The 20,724-nt window shown below is 37.1% G+C and overlaps 1 non-coding gene across 1 annotated transcript; it reads left to right on the forward strand.

Annotated features, from left to right (window-relative positions):
* The first annotated feature begins 17,336 nt into the window (after positions 1–17,336).
* Positions 17,337–17,445, forward strand: LOC141559204 (U6 spliceosomal RNA). The gene has a single exon (XR_012487277.1). It is a non-coding gene; the product is annotated as a U6 spliceosomal RNA (small nuclear RNA).
* Positions 17,446–20,724: the final 3,279 nt, after the last annotated feature.

The following is a 20,724-nucleotide window of genomic DNA, read 5'->3' on the forward strand; positions in this document are numbered from 1 at the left end:
CTCTGCTAAGGATGCGAAGTGTAACCACTCTAATCCCGATCAAGCCAAAACACATTTATTAAATTCTTATTGTATGTAAACCACTGTGCTATAAATAACCTAGGCAAAATCATGACTTCACTAAGCCTCTGGCTCCCCAACTATAACAAGAAATTATTATTCCTGGTCTCTCCCTATGCCACTGGAGGTTGTAAAGATTAAAGGCAAATAAATAGATGGGTCTTTTAGTTAGCTAAACAACATAAAATGCATTGGAATAAATCATAAGGCATAATGATACCTATACAATCTTTCCCCTCAGGCATCATCTCATTAATGCACTTATTTTGTAACACTTTATATAATAGTTATCTCTATGTCTCTCCTCCTAAGCAATGAGGGCAAAAACATTTAACCTTTATATTTTTTCCATCAACTAGCACAACGTTCAGTTCACAATAGGAGATAAGTAAAGGTTTGTTGAATGAGTGAATATAATCATAATAGCAGCTAGCACTCATATAGCATTTAATAGCTTACAAAATGCTTTACATAAATTTTCTCATTTGATCCTCACAACAACCCTAAGAAGTAGGTGATAATAATAATAATATACCCTATATATTATGTATAATAATTAACATTATTCTTATAGATTGTAGGCTCCTTGAGGATAAAGCCTATCTTTTGCCTCTTTTTTGTATCCCCAGCAATTTACACAGTGCTTGGCACAAGGCACTTTAAAAATGTTTATTGATTGATAGCTGATATTTATATGGTGCTTGCTCTGTGACAAGCACTATGTTAAGCACTTTACAATTATCTCATTTCATCCCTATAACCACTGTGGGGGGGTAAGGTACTTATTATTATCCTCATTTTACAAATGAAGAAACTGAGGCAACAGAAGTTAAGTTACTTGCCCAGAATCACATGACTAATGAGTGTCTGAGATAACACTTGAACCCCAGTTTTCCTTATTCCAAGTCCCCTTACTCTGTTCATTGCACCAAATATCTTCCTTGACTAATATAATATACTTACTGCCTATAACAGATTTACTCAATCAGTAAATCAATAAGAATTAATTAAATATTATGTGCTAGGCGCAGTGTTGGGGGTCCAAAGGCAAAAAAGAACAAAGAAATGCTTTTAATAAGCTTATAATCTATATCATAAGCAACAAGATATATCTATGTTTGCATATGCAAAATGTAGACCAAATAAATACAAGGTTAAGAGGGTAGTGATAGAGGAGGTGATCCTAGTAACGGATGAGATGAGAAAAGGCTTCCTCTAAGAGATACTGTCTAGTGGCTCTTTTCAACAATGAAGTGATTCAGACCAATTCTGACAGACTTGTGATAGAGAGAACCATCTGCACCCAGAGAGAGAATTGTGGGAACTGAGTGTGAATCACAAATAGTATTTTCACCTTTTTTGTTATGGTTTGCTTGCTTTTTGTTTTATTCTCATTTTTTCCTTTTTTTATCTGATTTTTCTTGTGCAGCATGATAAATGTGGAAAAATATATAGAAGAATTGCACATTTAATATATATTGGATTTCTTGCTATTTAGGAGAGGAGGTGGGGAGAAGGGAAAGAGAAAAAATTGGGAACAAGATTTTGCAAGGGTGAACGCTAAAAATTATGCATACATTTTGAAAACAAAAAGCTTTAATAATAATAAAAATAAAAGGCTATTTAAAATTTTTTTAAAAAGAAAGCACAAATAAGAAGAGATTATATTAAAAAAAAGAACAAAAGAAGAAGAAGAAGAAGAAGAAGAAGAAGAAAAGAGAAGAAGAAGAAGAAGAAGAAGAAGAAGAAGAAGAAGAAGAAGAAAAGAGAAGAAGAAGAAGAAGAAGAAGAAGAAGAAGAAGAAGAAGAAAAGAGAAGAAGAAGAAGAAGAAGAAGAAGAAGAAGAAGAAGAAGAAGAAGAAGAAGAAGAAGAAGAAGAAGAAGAAGAAGAAGAAGAAGAAGAAGAAGAAGAAGAAGAAGAAGAAGAAGAAGAAGAAGAAGAAGAAGAAGAAGAAGAAGAAGAAGAAGAAGAAGAAGAAGAAGAAGAAGTGCTATCTGCGCCTAGATGTAAAAGGAAACTAGGAATTCTAAGACCCAAAAGTGAGAAGGGCATTCATTCTAGACATGAGGGATCATCTAAACAAAGACACAATATTGTGTGTGAGGAAGATCAAGGAGGTCAGTTTGACTGGACTATAGAATGTACATGTAATTTTAGAAGTGTATGTCTAATATAGAATATTAGAATAATATTAAAATATCATTGTGCTAGAGAAGAGGAATGATATATAATATTATGTATCTTAGGACGTATGAAGTCAGAGACTGGACTAATGCTTTATCATAGTGTGGAGGTGATTCCAAAGGCATTGTGAGTGAAATGCAAACTAGACTTGGAGTCCAGTAATGAACCTTATACCTTCTGTCTGAGGACCCTACTGGCTCAGTTGGGAATCTTCATTACCAGAAAGGGTAGCTACGGAGTCATGATATGGGTTATTGTTGTTATTTGGGGGTTTGGCAGTAGGATGCCGTAGCAACTCAAGAAAAGTGACCGTGAAAGTAGAGGGAGGACTTGTATTCTGTCTGCATTGATGGGAAAAGTAGCAGCCAGTGAAATCACAGATCATTGAGTGGCTGAAATAGGGAATTATGTGTCGTGTTATCTTACTTAAAGTTAGTGTAAACAAATTCGAAAAACTCAGAGGCAGGACCCTTTTGGGATCCCATGCTCGCCTCACACGGTCCTAGGCGCACAGGAGATATTAGCTAAGTCCCCCTGGATTGGCCAGATGGCATCATTATTAACAATCATAAATGAACAGCCTGAGCAGGCTTTCTCTGTGAACAGGTTTTTTTCACCCAGAAGCGAAGTCCATGGCCACCTGGACAGTTTGGAGCTATTACTTTAATTGGAAACCAAAGCGAGCCCTGGCTCTCTATCGGCTTTGAAAACCAATCATCAACCAGGAAATGAGGTGAACCAGACACCAGTGAAAACAAGGGCAACAAGCAAACAAACAAACCAAACTTTGTTCCTATGACCTCAGCTCTGAGTTCTGAAAGTGAGTTGTTCAGACAGCTGGCTGCACAGCTCCTTGGGGCCTGCAGTCTGCTTGTGATGGGCCCGGAGATAAAACTGCCAATCAGAAGAATTCCATATTAGGTTAGAAATATGACAGACTCGGAGATGGGCCCGGCCTCCTCATTTTTCCCCCCACTCAGGCCTGAAATCTCCCTATTAGAATTTCATTCATTTGGAGCTAGAGAAGTGAGCTTGGAGCCAGAGAGTATAATTCCAGCTCTAGAGATGAGAACACTTTGAGATCCTAGCAGGATAAGTGACTTGTCCAAGGTCTCAGAGGCAGTGTAAAAACCTAAGTTTTTTTCCCTGCAAAATTAGTACTTTTTCCCCTACTCTAGATTGTGTTCTCCAGTTTCCTTGTACAAATGCTTCTGGGAAGGATACTGCATTCTGTTCTTAACTTCTGATTTTATTAGATGCTTTCCTCCTTCACAAAAAGGACTGGGGCAGCAGGTGGACAGAGCTTCCCTAGGGGACAGGAAGCACTAAAAAAAAAAAAAAAAAAAAAAAAGTGTCTTCTTAATGGACAATGGCTATGAAATATTGCCAATGATCAGATATGGTGAATATCAACTGGTTTTGGCCAAATTGCCTTTTTTTTTTTTTATATAATTTTTTCATATTTGTTATATGGAAAGGCTCTCTTATTAGTAGTAAGTAGTATTTACAAATGAAAGTGATGTAAAAACAAATCAAGAAAAAAAAAAAAGAAATGAGAAGTAAACCTCACCTAAGGGGTTAGGTTAGAGTTAAATTAGGATGAGAGTCAGACTTGGAAGGATATAGGAGTGAGTTGGGTAAGGTACACATTAGAGTTGGGGTAAAAATAAGCATTGGAGAAGAGTTGGAGAGTGATGGTTAAGAGTTAAGATTTTGTTTAGAATTGCCAAGGTAGGTTAGGGTTGGGGTTTGGATTAGGGATGATATGAATAGAAATAAGGTTTATTTATAACTAACTCTGTAGTTTAGATCCTTAACACTTTTTGGAAGAGAACTATTGTAATAATAATTGGTTCCCTACCTCAAATTTCTCCTACTCTAGTCCCTTTTCCACACAAATGCCAAAGTGATTTTCCTAAGATCTGACCAAGTTCTGACCATGTCACTGTATCTCCTCCCACTCTACCCCCCCCCAGGAAATTCCAATACCTCTATTATCTCTAGATCAAATATAAACTCCTCTGTTTGACTTAGATCTCTTTATACCTTAGCCCCTTTCTGTCCTTCCATCCTTCTTGAACATTACTCTCCTCCACTTACCCTATGGCCTAACCACAACAACTTTATAAAGGATTCTCCAGCTCCTCTCACTATGTCTCTTGGCATGTCATCCCTTTTCACCTTCACCAATTAGATTCTAATTTTCCTTTAGGATTTACTTCTTTTCTTCAAAAATCAGCTCAAACGCCATCTTTTTCAGGAGCTATTTTCATAGCTGCTGAAGGAGCTCATATTTTCCTGGGGCTATGGGAAGAGAACATATATTCATATACACATATACACACATGTATGTATATGCATGTATATGTACAATATGGGTATATATGCATATCCATAGATGTATATATAAATATACATATAGCTATTGTGTATATATTTATGCATCTGTATATGTGTCGATATATCTGTGTGTGTGTGTATTTATACAGAGAGAGAAAGAGAGAAAGAATGTGTATAGATTTGGGGGAAGAGAAAATAACAGAGGAAGTCAATAAAGGTCTCTTCACTTGAGTTAAGTTGAATTCAAGGGTGTCCAGGAGACTAAGACATAGAACAGTCCAGGCATGAGATCTTGCTTCCAGTCCAGCTCTTGAAATCATAATGTCCAGAAGCAGCTCTGTGAATGTGTAGCCTGTCAGGTTTGCTGCAACCATAGCTACTGAAGACCCAAAGCAGAAACTTTTCACCATCAAAGTGCTCAGTACTGTTAAGTGGTCCAATACTGGAAAAGATTTGATTTTTCCTCATTGAAAGTGATATTAAAAAACAAAAAGGTATCACCATCTACTTTGTTACAACAGCTTAAGGATCGTGGGACCTATCTATATGATTTGCTGAAACCTTCTACGTGTTGGGTCCCCCATTAGGAGGTAAGCTCCTTGAGAATAGGGATTGTCTCTGGTTTATTTTTATTGTTGTTGTTTTGAGACTCAGTCTCCCTATTTCATCCAGACTAGAAATCGAATTCAGAGGCCCAATACTGGTTTAGAGAGAAGCTTTATTTTTCTGATGCAAGGTGGCTCACCCCTTTTTGGGGTATCCTGTGGCACCCTTCCTCAGGCAATCTGGGTGAAGGGGAGCCTTCCTTACCATATTGATGCTAGACTTATTGGAGATACCCAATTAGCTTTAACTCTACTATAATTCAGAATTCTTGAACTCAACAGATCAATTAGCCTCAGCTTCCCCAGCAAGCTGGGTCTACAGGTGCATGCTTATACCAGGCTTGGCTATTTTTCTATTTATATTCCAAATCCTTAGGACAGTGCATATAGTAAGTACTTTTTTTTTTTTCATTAATCGTTTATTTATAATAGGCAGACAATACAAAGGCAAGAAGCAAGGGATGTATATGTGTAGAAGTAAGTCATTTTAACAGGAAATATAGAGTGCAAGAAGGGCAATAATGTTAAATCCATTTGGAAATATAAATTGGCATCAGATTTTTAAGAATATAAATGCCAAACTAAAGGGTTTGTATTTTATCCTTGAGGTACCTGAGAGCCACAGAAGTTTCTTGAGCAGGGAAATAGAATGATCAAATCTGAGCTTAAGGAATGTATAGGAAGATGTATTAGTAAGAAGAAAAACTGGAGAAAAGAAAATAATTAGGAGTTAATGAAATAGTTTATTCAAGAGGTAATGAAGGTTGGAGTAGGATGGTTGGCCTTGTGAATGGAGAGAGAGAAAAGAGATTACAGAAAGACTTGTTTGAGAGGCAGAAATCAGAATATCATTCTGAATGAGCTATGTCCAAGGAGTCCCTTTGGTGACCAAGTTTGTCATCTCTTCCCTGTTCTACTCATCTAGGGCTCTCAGATTAGTATGCATTATTTCCAGTGGAAGGAACCCAGAACTAGGAATCAAGAGACCTCTATTCTAGACTTGATCTCTCCCTATTTAACTTGCTGTAAAATTGTGAACAAATCCAATTTTCTTTCTGGGCTTCAATCTTTTCTTCTATCAAATGAACATAATTTGATTACATAATTTGTCTCATAGAACTATCTGGAGGATAAATTTTGTGGGATAATGAATGTGAAAGAACTTTGAAAAATATCAAATTCTATATTGCTATAAAGGATTAGAAAGAGAACTCAGCCACAAAACAAGCTTCTTTTTTTTTTTCCCTTCTGAGAGTAGAATTGCATACCTCATACTCATATCCCATTTTCTAAGGTCCAATGACCATTTCTAAAAACTAATCCAAACAAAGCCAAAAAATCCACCTCCTTTGGTCTCTGTTTGAAAGGGAAACACAAACATACACACACACACACACACACACACACACACAAAGATAAAGGAAACTCAGCACAAAAGAGCTCAGAGCTTGCCTTTCAGCATGATGTTTACCTTGAGTCACCTGGATGTAGTATGAGTTTAACCAATATTTGTTTTAAGAAATGAATGAATGAATATATGAATAAATGGGCCACCCCTCCCTTAAAATGCATTGGATTTTCACCTCCCAGAGACCAGGGCTTTGAATGTATTGGGAGGCACTGAATATCCTGGTTTAAGACTTTCCTAAATCTTCAATCACCAGCATGATATGATCAACCCCCTGAAATGCATACACATTTCCCTATGCATTTCCTCATTCTATACTCATTCCTAGAATACTATTCTTCCTTGCTTTAGATTTTCTTTGTAAAATAATTCTTTAAGGTAGACCTTCCTTCTCAAACCCTCTAGGAATCCTTTCCTTGTACCTCCCCAGATTCCTGTTGCCTGCTGCTTGGAATCTTTTTTAAGCACCTATGGCATACACATTTGAAAAGATGCAGGACAATTAAAAAAAAAAAAAAGCAGTTATGTGTTATATTTTCTCAATTGAATTATAAACTCCTTGAGGGCAGATAATAAGATGTTATGGGGAAAGTGCTTAAACTTGAGTTCAAATCCTGATTCTTCCATTTACTAGCTATGAGTGGGTTAATGGGCAATTCATGAACTTCTTTTGTTTTTGGGTTGTACTCTTTCTGGTACCTCATTCTCCCAATTCACACTGGATTAACAGGTTAGGTCCATGGAAGATGGCTGTATTTACTCTCTCCTAAAGGACTAAGCCTGAAGGGTTATGGCTTCTCATAATATCCCATGGGAGTTAATCAGTCATGCTCCCCAGTAGAAACCAAGTTGACATCAATTAGTTTTTAGAAAAGGATATTTACTATGAAGTAATAGAACAAAAACGATGGCTCCCAAATCAGTATACATATTTTCCCCCTGCTTTCCTAGGAATAGCAGGTTTATATAGGGTTCCTGTTCCTGGGAATCCTTTTCTATCTTCTCACAGATTCCACAGAGGTTGTTTAGGGACAATGGACTCCCTTGCTCAAGTGATCTGGCTCTCATTAAGCTCAGATGGGACAGTACACTGCAGGGTTATATCAAGCTAGTTGTTCAGCTGCTAAATTGCTCCCTCACTAACCTTGGCTACTGCTGCTATTGATTTTGATGTTCCAAAATTGGCTCTTCCAATTTTTTGAAGCTCCCTAGGTTGTAAATGGGTCCATTTAATTTCCTGATATTCATTGACCTAAGATCTAAAAACAAAAGAAACAGGAAACATACATTCATAAGCACATGGTAGGTAGATGAAGGAAATGGTGGCTGTCCTTGCTCACTACTGGTGACTTACAATAGTTCTTCATTCTAAAGTTGCCAGAGAAGACAAAGAAAGATTATCTACTTGAACCTTTTTGTATCAACATTTAGTTCCAGATCAGCATCTCCTGTATCATCAGTCCTCCAATTCCTTAGCCAGTCATAATATTTTTCTTTATAACATACTACTAACTGTAAATCATCATGGCCAAAACTGGCTTCCAAAGTTCCATGTATGGGATTAGCAGCAGGTAGAGAAAAGTGCACATGCTCTTGGATGACCAACCAGGAAAGGTAAATCATCACAAGGGGTAGGCCTTCAATGGCTAGACTTCTTATTATACATAAAATAAGAATGTTGAACTAAGTCATCTCTGAGTTCTCTTTCATCTCTAGATTGATGGTCCTAGGTCTTATAATACTTTGTATCTCTCTTTGCTAGGTTTTGTGGGAGATGTAAGCATGGTTTTTGTCTTCTAAGAATTCATAACCTAGGAAGAGGTAAGTAATGGATATAGGAGAAATAAGACCCCAGATGATCATTAAACCTCATCAGAACATGAGCTAATTAGTGCAATGAGTGAGTACTCATTCTACTTATCTATTGTCAGGAAAATCATAAGCAATGTTGTAAAGTCTTCAAAATCTTTCTTTCAGGGGAAGAGGTGAGGTTCCTTACTTTCCTCATCTGTAAAATAAAAGGGTCAGATTATATTGCATAAATTCCCTTCCATTCCCAAATTTGTGATCTTATGAATTATAATATGAGAGTATGTATAAGTGGTAAAGACAAAGTTCTATAAAAAGAAGTTCAAAGAAGAGAAAGATCACAACTTTTAAGTGGGTGTGCTCAGGAAAGGCTTCAAGAAAGAGGTAAAAATTTACAATGAAAATTGACTTTTGTGTGGGGGAAATTCTAAGAGAGATGATAGGACTATGCAGAGACAATGGCTAGTAGGGCTTTCATCATAGATTTCGTGTCACAGAAAGGGAGGGGAAATTTGAACTTCTAAACAAAAGCTAGATCTGGTTGACAGGAATTTTAGGGCAGGGGACTAAGAAGTTTGCTTCTTAGTGTGTGCTCAAGAATTGTTGATGGGTTAGGGGAGCCCATTCTCCAATGACCTCCCTCGAGGAAAGGCCCCATCTCTCTCCCTTCAACCTAAATTGCATCTCCAAAAAGAGGACTGTTCCAAAGAATGCCCAGGGAACTGCCCAGAGGTGACTCACTCACAAACTGCTTAATCTTTCAGACTGGGCGTCTCTGTTCTATCCCCAAATCCTTAACTCCAGCTAAACCCCCTGGTGCTCTGGCCCAATGTCATCACCTGGAGAAGGGAGAAAAGGCTGAGAAGAGAGGGTTAGAGATTTTCTGTCTCCCACCTTGCCCTCAATATACCCCCCTTGTAAGAGAGAAGAGCTCCAACCTTAGAGGCAGATCCTTGGTGCCCTCTGCTGTGCAAAATTCTCAACTACAAACAGACCCTCTTAGAGTTGAGGGGAAATTCCTGATCTAGAAAATATTCCCCCAAGAATAAGAACTTCAGCCCCCTTGTACAATCTGACCCCTGGAGACAGACGAAGAAAAAGTTTGATTCTTCATCTCTCCTCTTGTCTCTGAGCTTATTAAATACTATGGGTGCTGACCTCCCTCTTCAGAAGAACCTTTAGTCCAGAGAGCTATTTGCAAGATAAAGTGCAAAGGGCACCAAGAAGAATCAAAGGATTATAAATGTAGAGCTGGAAGAAACCTGAAATGTCATCTATTCCAACCCTATTGTTTTAGAGATGAGGAAATTAAGGGCCAAGGAGTTCTAAAGAGCATACAGGTAATGAGAAGTGGAATTTGAACCCAGATCGTCTGATTCCCCTAGTTCTATTGCACCACACTGCTTCTAAAACTATAACCCGTTGGCATGGTGCCTTAAATCCCACTATTAGAGCTTACAGCCTGATGGCAGATAAGACATACAGAAATAACTACAATACAAAGTACCACATTGTAAGTCAAATGTGGCACAAAGTGTTTTATTTTGTTTTTTTATTTATTTTAGTTTATTTTCCAGTTTCAAATTCTCTTTATTCCTCACCCCTCCCTCATATATTCAGAAGATTAAAAAAAGAGAGAAATTCTAGTTGAGGAAATCAAGGAAGGCTTCATGACACAAGCAACATTTGAACAGGACATTAAAGGATAGATTTAGGAAATGGAAAACTACAAATGATGGGAGAAGGGGAGAATCATTCCTTTGAATCCAGGAGGTTTTCAGGATTCCAAAGGAGCCCTACTAAAATGCAAATCCCCAAGAACTATGGTTTCCTAAACCCACATTTGAAAGAGTAGACCTAAATCCAAATCTTAGGGTAGCCAGATGGCATAGAGGGTCTAGGCATAGAGTCAAGAAGATCTGAGTTCAAGACCTGACCTCACTTACTAGTTGTGTGACCCTCACCAAGATATTTAATCCTGTTTGCCTCATCTGCAAACTAAGCTAGAGAAGGAAATGTAATTTTGCCCCAAAAAACCCATAAGTAACAAATGGCTTTTTGAAGAGAGACACAAATTGAAAACACTGAACTAAAATTCAAATCTTGCTTTCTACTAATTGTAGGATCTTAGGGCAAGTCACTTTAATATCTCTCACCTTCAGGTTGTAAAATAATAGCATTTATCTCATTGAGTTTTTATGAGAATCAAATGAGATAACATATGCCAAATGTTCTACATACCTTAAAGCACTATTATATGTTGTTCACTCTTTAGGTCCAGTTCAACTCATGAGCCTTTTTGGGATTTTCTTGGCAAAGATATTGGAGTGGTTTACTATTCCCTTCCACAGCTCATTTAGAGATGAAGAAACTGAGTCAAGGTTAAAGTGACTTGCTTAGGGTCACATACCTAATAAGTATCTGAGGCTGGATATGAAATCAGATCTTCTTGACTTCAGGCAAGGTTCTTTAGCCATTGCAACAACTAGCTAGCTGCCCCCAAAGTACTACATAATGCTAGCTATTCTTTATCTATCTTTTCACTCATTTATTTATTTGTTAGATTTTTGAACACTGTGAGAACAGAACACAGGAAATATGTAGAACAGATAGTATATGAATGAAAGGAAGTATTATTAGACTGTTAGAATAAGGAAATGGATGATTTCAAATAGGCACAGAAAAACTTAATATGAACTCATGCAGAGTGAGCAAGACCAGAAAAATTTTTACTAGAACAACAATTTTGATGACTTATATAAACTGACAAAGAATGAAATTAGCAGAACCAGGCAAACACTTTATACAAAAACAACACTGTAAAAACAGCTCTGAAAACTCTATTTTTTATAATAGCTTTTTATTTTACACAGGTAGTTCTTAATATTCACTCTTGTGAACCTTGTGTTCCAACTTTTTCTCTCTTCTGCCCCATCTCCCCCTCCCCTAAACAGCAAATAATCCAGTACAGGTTAACTATGAGAAATTCTAAACAATATAGGCTAAACATGTGCAAATCTAAAGGTATTTCCATATTTTTCATGTTGCACACACACACACACACACACACACACACACACAAATCAGATCAAAAAGGGGAAAAAATGAGGAAGAAAAATTTAAAAAGCAAATAATAGCAACAACAACAAAAAAAGTAAAAAAACTATGTTGTGATCTACATTCAGTCACCAAAGTCCTCCCTCTGGATGCAGATGGCTCTCTCCATCACAAGTCTATTGAAATTAAATTGAATCACCTCACTATTGAAATGAGCCAAGTTAGTCACTGTTAATCATCACTTAATCTTATTGTTGCTATGTATGATGTTCTCTTGACTCTACTCATGTCACTTAGTATCAGTTCATGTAAATCTTTCCAGGTCGTGTTTCCAGGTCTTTCTGACCTGGATTTCTTTCTGAAATCATCCTGCTTATAGAGCAATAATATTCCATATCTAACTTATTCAACCATTCCCCAACTGATGGGCATCCACTCATTTTCCAGTCATTGCCACCACAAAAAGGGCTGCTTTAAACATTTTTGCACATGTAGGTTCTTTTCCCTTTTTATGATTTCTTTGGGATACAGACCAGTGGAAACATTATTGGATCAAAGGGTATGCATAGTTTAATAGCTCTTTGGGCATAGTTCCAAATCACTTTCCAGAATGAATGAATCAGTTTCCAACTCCACCAATAATGTATTAATGTTCCAGTTTTCCCACATCCTGCCAACATTTATCATTATTTTTTTCCTGTCATCTTAGCCAATCTGAGAGGTGTGAAGTAGTACCTCAGAGTTGTCTTAATAATGTATTTCTCTAATCAATAGTGATTTAGAGCATTTTTTCATATGGCTTTAATTGCTTTGTCTGAAAATTGCTCATATTGTTTGACCATTTATCAATTGGAGAATGGCTTGTATGCTTATAAAATTTGATTCAATTCTCTATATATTTTAGAAACGAGTTCTTTATCAGAATCTTTGGATGTAAAGAATTTCCCCCAGTTTTCTGCCTCCTTTTTAATCCTGTCTGCATGGTTTTCTTTGTACAAAAACTTTTTAATTTAATGAGATCAAAATTATCCATTTTGCATTTCATAATGTTCTCTAGTTCTTCTTTGGCCAAAAATTCCTTCCTTCTCCATAGATCTGAGAGAGGTAGATTATTCCTTGTTTTCCTAATTTGCTTATAATATCATTTCTTATGTCTAAATCATGAACTCATTTAGACTTTATCTAGATATAGGGTATTAGGTGTTGACCAATGACTAGTTTCTGCCATATTATTTTCTAATTATCCTAGAATTTTTTGTCAAATAGTGAGTTCATGACCGAGAAGCTAAAGTCTTTGGGTTTATCAAAGATTAGATTACTATAGTCAATTATTGTGTCTTGTGAACCTAACCTATTCCACTGATCAACTAGTCTATTTCTTAGCCAGTACCAAATGGTTTTGATGAAGGCTATTTATAATATGGTTTTACATCTGGTACAGCTAGGCCAGCTTCATTTGCATTGTGATTTTTTTTCTTTGAAAACTTCAAAAACTATGTTCAGTACAATGACAATACATAGTTCTAGGGGGACAACAATGAAAAGTGCTGCTCATTATTCATTATGGAGAGGTGATGGATTAAGAGAGTAGAATGAGAAACATTTTTTGGGAATATAGCCACTGAGGGAATTAATTGTTTTGCTTGACTGTCCATTTTTGTTATAAGAATTTTGTTTTGTTTTGTTCTCATTGGGATGTGGAATGGGAGGGAGAAAAAACATCTGTTAATTTTTTTAGAATAGAGAGGGGAGGGTTACAATATGAAATTATACTTGCATTTTCAGATAAGGCAACTGTATCATTGTTTATTTAACTGTTTTACAAGAGACTGCTTATTAAATGAGAGTAAGAAGTAAAATAATTGCAATGTTAAAAACAAATACCTCAATAAAATAAAATAAAAAATCAGTAAAGGGGGATGGACAGAAAAAGAAAGTTGAAGGCATTGAAGATAGACATTGAAATTTTTACAACATGGTTTGGGCCTCCATGCAGCAAAATTGATGACATATAGGAACTGATTAGTCTTGCTGAGTTTTATTTCTTCTTCATTTTCTAAGTGTTTTGAAAGCACAGATGTAAGTACTACCTCCTTCAAGAAGCCTCCCCTGATTACCCCTAAGTCATATTTGTTGCTCTCTTTTCTAAACTCATTTTATGTTTGTCAGTTTCATCCAGTTTAGTTAATGTTTTTCTCATTGTTTCACAGGTAATTTCTCCCCACAATTCTTGAGAGTGAAAACTGTTCTACAAGTGGTTAGGAGCCTCCTCTTAACCCAGTTGTGTTGCCTGAAAGTCACTGGCTTTGCCTTGGCCAGGAGAGATAGGAGGGTTTCTTCTTGGTCCACAGTTCAGGTCCTGGCCTTCATTCATTTTGGGGAGGGCAGGAAATCTTTCTGCAAATGAAACTGAAGGGGGGGAACTCGAAACTCCTTCAAGGAGAAATTCTCTTTTAACCCTGACTCTGTGAGAGACTTGCCCCAGGGAATCAAGATAAAGTGGTTTCTCTTAGTGGTACTAGTCTCATTTAGCTGGAGAACTAGATTTCTATTGCCCCCTATTGTTGGCTCAAAACCACTCCCAGTAAGTGGTCTCATCTAGGCTGGGGGCAGTGACAGCATTGAAGAAATCTTATTCAGTTAAAACTTCTGACTCGGATTTCCTTATCAAAATGGCAATTTTAAACTCAATCCTTGCAGAGGACCTAATATGCCAAGGAACCTTTGCCCACTGAAATGATATTCTCTTTCAGCATTACCCTCTCTTTATCTTCCTCACCTATTTCCCTAACAAGACTTTATACCTCTCTGTCAGGAGTTCTCTGCTAGAATTCTCTACCTCTCTGCCAGGACTCCTCCACTAGAAACTTTACTTCTCTGTCAGGACCTTGGAATTCAGTCTTTCTATTCATGCATAGCAAAGGCTGGCTTCCCAATACCAATAATAAACTTCTTTTTACCAGTCTAGCTTTTCGAGTTTATAAATTCTTTTATGAAGGACCTCTGTACCTCCAGAAGGGGGTTCCCACAACTTTCTACCCTGCGCTGAATGCTAGGGGAATTTAGGGGAGCCAAATCTCATCACAAAGGCATGGCTCCTAGGCACCCCAGTGGCAACCTTTGATCCATGATGTTCCCTTAGCCAAGCCAAAGATCTGACTCAATATACTTATTGGGATATGAGGACTATAGGGATGGAGGTGTGCCAGTTTGAGCAGCCCTTCTTCTAGACAGTAAGTAATTCATGAACTTGAGAGGATAGGGAAATGCAGAGGCACAAGATTCCCTGCCCATGGAGGCCCCAGTTGAGGAGGGAGGTGAATTGCAACAAGGCTGCCTGTTCTCCATCCAGGGAGGTAATAGGAACTGAGAATCATAGTCACAGCTTTTGTCAGCAGCTCATGAATTAAAAGATGATAGTCATGATTCCGGTCATGATACCCATTCAGCTAGTTCTGTTGAATTCAGGAAGAGATGGCTCTGGAAGTGATTGCAGGAGGCTTTACTAGTAATGCATTGCCACTTAGAAATACTACCAGAGTGTAGGTAGGCTGCAGCAGCTCCAGAGGCAACAGCCAACACTTAAATGAGAACAAGGGAAAGAAGAGGGACAGAGACCAAGAGAGCCCTGGCAAGGAATGAGGAGATGCCTGAGGGACCAAGAAGGAGGGCTCTGGATCTCAGCTGAGAGTGGGAGAGGACCAAGTAGTACTGAAACTGTCAGCAATTGCTCTATTAGCTGGGCTTCATGAGGATGACTTTTTGTTTGCAGATCCCTCTAGGGCATTTTCTCTGACCATCTGCCTGGGGATAGGGCATTTATCCCTTGGTGATGAAGTCAGAAGTATTCCTTCCTAATCATAAATATTCTTCCTTGAACATTTGAACAGGGATAGACTTTATTTCCCGATACAGAATAAGGGGAAGGCTGCCCATGTTCCTACTTTGTGCCACTTGGGCAAAGATGGCTTTGTGCTAGAGATGTTAAATTCTCAAAATATACAGTCAAGGGAGGCCAAAGCATGGCAGAAGAAAGAGAGAAGTTATTGAATCACCTAGTAAGTTCTATAGCAAATTAAATCTCTGTCACAATTAAAATAACAAGATGGGCTCTGAGTAATAAAAAATGGAACTTAGAAAACATCAAAGGACCATATAGAAGACATTTATAACATTGTGTCTTAAGTAGCTTCCACAAGATCACTGAATGTTAAGGACTTTACAGATCACCTAATCCAGCTCCTTTTCTTTTCTTTTCTTTTTTTTTTTTTTTTTTACAGACAAAGAAACTGATGTCTACAGAGGGAGAAAATAATTTGCCAACATCAAACACCAAGTAAGTGGCAGATCCAAGATGGCCTCAGACTTAATTTTTCTCTACCAACGGTATCAAACATGTGGTTTACTGCCTGAACTGGATTAAAATTTAATTGAGAAATAGCAAAATAAATTAAAATACATTAGAATATAAAAAATGTTAATATGTGATTTTCTAAGTCAACAGGTGATCTCAAAGATAGTATAAACAGTTTAGTGGCTCCTGTTTCTACTTGAGTGGGACACCCTGTCTTAGACATTTCTTCTCAAATCCCCCATTGTGACTGCATCAGATTAAGCACAGAGCAGGCACACTATAAAGATTGATTAATTGCTTGTGAGTGGATCATAACTATATTTTAAAAAGAAAAAGCACAGACAACTAGACTTTAATTTTTTTTTCTCTTAGTTTTGTAATCAAGACCATTTCTAGGCATGTTCTTCCTGCTTCTGGCTGACCACATGTTATGTGACTCAGTTCTGAGGGGGCTTGACACTTGGAGATGACAAGGCAGTCAGTCCTCTTTTTTGCCATGGAGTAAAAGAGTTGATGACTCAGTGAATATTTTAAAGGAAGTTGCTCCACCCTCAGTTGAGTCTTCTCTTCCAGCTGTAGATTACATTAAGACTATTTTGAGCTACTGCCCATCAGTGGAGAAGGGATGGTTTGCTGCTTTCTTCATGCAAGCCACCAGGTGTCTATGAGCACATGGCGGATAAAAGAATAAATTCTGCCTTGACAAGCCTAAGACTGGGTTTAAGCTGCAGCTTTTGTTCTTTATTTGTTCCTTCCTCATCTTAGAAATAAATGGATGTGTCCAAAGTTTGAGAGGTCTAAAGGTCATAAGTCCTTTTGCTTAGACTAGATTTCCTTTTATTAAAGACCATACCTTGAACAAAAACCACTCTGATTCTCATTTATTAGCCATGGTAGGTTTCAGGCTAAGCCACTTTTGTTCATTGTTTGGGTCCTAATTGACTCAGATTAAACATAAATAGCAGTCATTTCTGCTTTGGCCAGAAACCCTGAAGATCTTCCCCTCTCAGATACATTCATTCATTTATTTGTTTGTTTATTCATTCATTCATTCATTTTCCTATCTACTTATTTCTTTATTTATACTAAATGAAAGAGATTTTTTTTTTTTTTGCTTCAGTTGTTATCCAGCCTTAATCACTGAATGGGTGCAGTCTCAATCAAACTGAAACCTGTTAAAGGCCTCAGCTTAAAAAGACCACTATTTCCTGTAGTGTCTAGAGCCATCTCCATTTGTCCAGATCTATATCCTGCCACTGGACCCAGATGTCTGGAGGGGTAAGTGTGACCTTGCACAGCCTTCCCACACTTAAATCCAATTCATTTTCATGTCATAGTTTCATAACTTCTGGGTGAGAATTGATCAAGATTGAGGATTGTGTCCTTCAAAAGACTAAACATTTTTAAATAAGGACTTTAAAAAAAGGAGAGAACTTTGGATCTCCCCAGATTATTTGTTATTAACAATCATTTCTCTCAGTGGTGAGATCAAAATCCATACTTCTAAGAGACTGAGAGGTACTCATTTAGACAGCACACATATTAAATTTGGAATTATATAGAAAAGATTAGCATGACACTTTTTCATAAATATGACATGAAAATTCATGAAGATTTCTATGTATTTTTCATCTATGGGTGAAATGGATGCAATCACATCTAGAAGACCTCATTCAATTGATGGAAGAATAGTTTAGCCATAGGGAAATAGTCAGAAAGGGAACTGGAAACTGTGGTGCTCAATTTACTGGAAAGAAACTGTTGATGGAATTCAAGATTTTTATTTATGAACATCTTAGAGATTATTTTGGAAAAAATGGTCAGTGTTGGAAATAATTGAATATTGATATTGAAAATATTAAAATATTTACTGACAGCCTTTTTTTTAAGGAGTAGGATTTTGTTTTTTACATTTAATGCCCATGATTCTGTGGCTAAAATTTTATTATAAAAATACTATATCATCAAAGAAACAAGTATTTGCAGAAGTAAGAAAAGCTTTACCTAGACAAGAAACACAGGAAGTTCAAAATTCTAGGAAGCAACTCCGATTTGAGGACTTCCTGTGGTGGTAGTGGTGGAAATTTCAGACCAGCTCAAGAGACTTTTTACAGAAGGATCTAATGGATATAAAAGTGGTTGTGTATTTGAAGATGGTTACAAAGGAGGACCAATAGGTAAGCAATTTTGGAGATAAGTTTTGGAGGAGGAAGAAGAGAAAGAAATGGTGGTAGACAATATGGTAACCGGGTGGAGGCTTTGGAGGTGGTTATGACAAATATGGAGGGGGTAGTTATGGAAATGGAAATTACAAAGATTTTGGAAACTATAATCAACCACCTTCAAATACAGTCTGATGAAGAGTGAAAACTTTAGTGGAACATAGGGGGACCATATGATGGAAAAAAAATTATGGTCCAGGAGGCAGTACAGGAAATAGGAGTTAGGAAGTGAGGAGCTGACATTGAGCTTCTGTTTGTTTGCCATTATTTAAGTAGGAAAGAGTGAGGTCCCAGAAATCTATCAGATGCTAGAAAGGAAAGGACTATGGACACTGGTTTAGCACAAGAGAAAAACTTTATGATCTCTAAATCCAGCCAGCCAAACAAACAAAAAAACCCCAATGACCAAAAAATAATAATAATAACCCACACCACTGTATATATTTCTATAAAATTTCACTATGGTATTTTTTATAAGGATGCTATTGAAAGATGAGCAAGTGGAGCAAAATATTCCAAGCTTAAATAAAACAATTTAACATTGATATGAATCAATGGCAAGCATAATTTGCTGCCAAAGAAACTGTAAAGTGCTACCTTTTGGCAACTGAAGCAAGCAGGGAGATGTCCTATTTTAGATAACTAAGAAAGAAGTGGTTAACCACAGATTATTATCAAGAAATAAAAAATTCAGGGTCACCTGAATAGTTTTTACTTCATTTTTTAATAGCACTAACTTGAAAGGGAAATTTATTTGGATGATAAAAATGAAAAATTATCATCTAGTTCAAATTATGGTGATGAGGTTTATGTGTACATATGAAAAATTCATCCTAACTAGCCAAAAAAAAGTAGTGTTTAAATAGGTTTTGCAAATAGATAAAATTAACTGCTTTGAAGTTAGTTTTTTTTTAAATTGTATTCCTTCTTCCTCCTCAAAAAAAGAGAGAGGAAAAGGAAATGGAGGCAACTACCAAAGGTGATTTTTCTCAAGGAGCTTAGCCACTACAGGAAAGAGAGATATAGGATGATAGCTAGGAAAAATCATTCGATTAGGTTTTTTAAAATAGGGAGACATAAAAATGCTTGTAAGCTGTAGGGAAATACCTGTAAAGAGGGAGACAATGAAGATTAGTGAGAGAGTGAAGATGACAGAGGGCTCAAATTGTTGAAAAAGGTTGTGATAGAATGGGATCAAGGATTTATTTAGAGGGGTTTTCCTTGACAAGGAGAAGGGACTCCTCTTTGACATGAGATAGAGTGGAAAAGGTAGTGGGAAAAGACATTTGTGTGAAGTGAGGTGAATGTTCTCAATTTTTTTCAGTGAAATATGAGGCTAAATTCTCAGCTGAGGGCAATAGTGATACTATAGAAGGTTTGAGAAGGGAAGAAAAGATTTAGATTGGCTACTATGGTGAGTCAGATAGAGAATTCATTAGGGAGATTTTATAATAAAAGAAATGCCTTACAGTATTGAGAGCCCAGTTGAGAATATATAACCCAATTTATAGAAGACACAATCAAAACAGTTTTGGGTTTTCTCTACCTTCATTCAGCAACACAAGAATAAAAGAAAAGGGAATGGATAGTGGAAGTTATCTAAGGGGAGGATTGGCAAGCTCTGATAGATACTTGGATTGGAAGGTAAGATACTTGAGTTAGAAAATAATGTAGAGTAGATTTGGTTCACCAATGGTTCAAGATAGGGAAGGGAGGAGAGATATTGTAATCAGAAAGAACTGAAAGGTGGAAGGATTGGAGGTTGAAAGACAAAAAAATAAGGTTAGGGGTTGTAAGGCAGAGGAAAATATAGAATGGTACAAGATTATGAATAGGTAAAGGAATTTCAGAATTCAATTTACCTCGATTTGTTGTGCCACAGTTTTCTTTTAATTGTTCTGCCTTAGTTTCCCTAATTGGTCCTGCCTCAGTTTCCTTAATTGTTCTGCCTCAATCCCCTTAGTTGTAACCCTCCCCCCCTCCTCCAATTCACTAATACTGGTATAACTCAGAGGTTATAAATTGTCAATGTGTAAACTCAAAAAGGGGGAGTCCAGACTTTCTGTCTCTAGCCAGACACTTTCTTACCTCCCTGTTAGGAAGAATTTATGGTCCTACCCCCCCCCCCCAGCCTGTTGGAACCAGATTAATGGTTCCTGCCTGGAGATTCCCGCTCACCAGAGTTTGGACTCCACCCCCTGCCTTTGTTTAGCTACTGTGTATAAATATGTCATTGAGAACTCACATTACACCATAGTCTCATTCAGCCTTGGGGCTAAACCATGGATCTACTTGGTCCCAGTAAATCTCTCCCTTTCAAATAAAATATTAAATACTCTCTAATTTCTATCTTGCCTTAGTTTCTCCAGCATTACAGATTAAGTTTCAAAGTTCAGAATGACTATTCTTTGGACCCCTAAATTGCCTTATCATTCTGATAGGTATCAATCTTTCAGAAGATCATAGCACATGTTATCAATCAGGGTCCTTAATCCTAGTTCTCTGTCAGTTGTGCACCATGAATATTTTGCGTCCTTTAGCATCTCTGTACATAGGAAATAATTATCTAGCTCATACTGAATGAGCACTGTACATTGACTACTCTATCCTTTTAGAAGACACTAAAGAGGATCCACAACTTAGTATAATCCTCAACTCAAATCCCATTTTCTAAGATACTATTC

Source organism: Sminthopsis crassicaudata, chromosome 2 (genome assembly GCF_048593235.1).
Source record: "Sminthopsis crassicaudata isolate SCR6 chromosome 2, ASM4859323v1, whole genome shotgun sequence".
NCBI classification, from domain to species: Eukaryota; Metazoa; Chordata; class Mammalia; order Dasyuromorphia; family Dasyuridae; genus Sminthopsis; species Sminthopsis crassicaudata.